General features: G+C 32.0%; 1 protein-coding gene across 1 annotated transcript in view; it reads right to left on the reverse strand.

Annotated features, from left to right (window-relative positions):
• LOC116696602 (cadherin-1) overlaps nt 1–917 on the reverse strand; it is a 28728-nt gene that overhangs the window by 12766 nt on the left and 15045 nt on the right. The window lies entirely within an intron of this gene.

Raw genomic sequence — 917 nt, forward strand, 5'->3', positions numbered from 1 at the left:
TCTCATTTTCCAGACTCAGTTGGAGTAGAATCCTTTAAGACACTTCATATAGCTTCTATAAAACAGCAAAAATTACATGTTCTCTATCCTCAACTGGTGTCATGTTACATGATTACTAGGGGTGGAAAAAAAAAATTATTTTCAGATGCATCGCGATTCTCTCTAGAATAATTCGATTCTAATTGATTATTAAAAAAAAATATTTTTTTTATTAAAAAGTTACTGTCTCCAGACATGTACAAATCAGAAAATGGAGTGACTGAAAGAGGATGGTATAATAGACAGCAACTTAGAGTTTTGTAAAAATACAAAAATGGCCAACAGGAAAACCAAATTTAAGTTTTGTATATATACACACACACACACACACAAAAATTAGAAAAAACATTTCATTAAAACTTGGGTGACAAACACTGTATATGTCAAAATGTAATGCATGGCAATGTACATAAAATTGTTTTGGATCGATAACTGGTTTATAATCAAATCGTGAGGTGCCCAGAGATTCCCACCCCTAATGATTACACCTTCAAGTAATTTTGCTTTAAAAATCCCCTTCTGCTAAGAAAAGAAGCAAGTGCACTTTTAAAGTGGTTGCAGACAGTGATATGAAAGTACAGTATTGGTCCTAATATAAGACAACCTCTCTTTTTCAAGAGACTTTTTTGGATACTTTATAAAAGTCAAATATTGTTTTCATACAAATTATTTTGTTTGAAAATAATTCTAATAAAAGCACAAGGTAGACTGTTAACATCTTTTAAATAAAACATTTTTAGGTGAAAGTATCACATTCAAATTAATAGTAAATATTCCCAAGGCCATCAGCTGAATGACCGCTCTAGGAATGGGAATCCCATCATTATGTGTTTCTGTCAGGTAATCAGACACTCTCCTGTCAATCTCTTGGAAGTGGC

Source organism: Etheostoma spectabile, chromosome 10, assembly GCF_008692095.1.
Source record: "Etheostoma spectabile isolate EspeVRDwgs_2016 chromosome 10, UIUC_Espe_1.0, whole genome shotgun sequence".
Classification (NCBI taxonomy): Eukaryota; Metazoa; Chordata; class Actinopteri; order Perciformes; family Percidae; genus Etheostoma; species Etheostoma spectabile.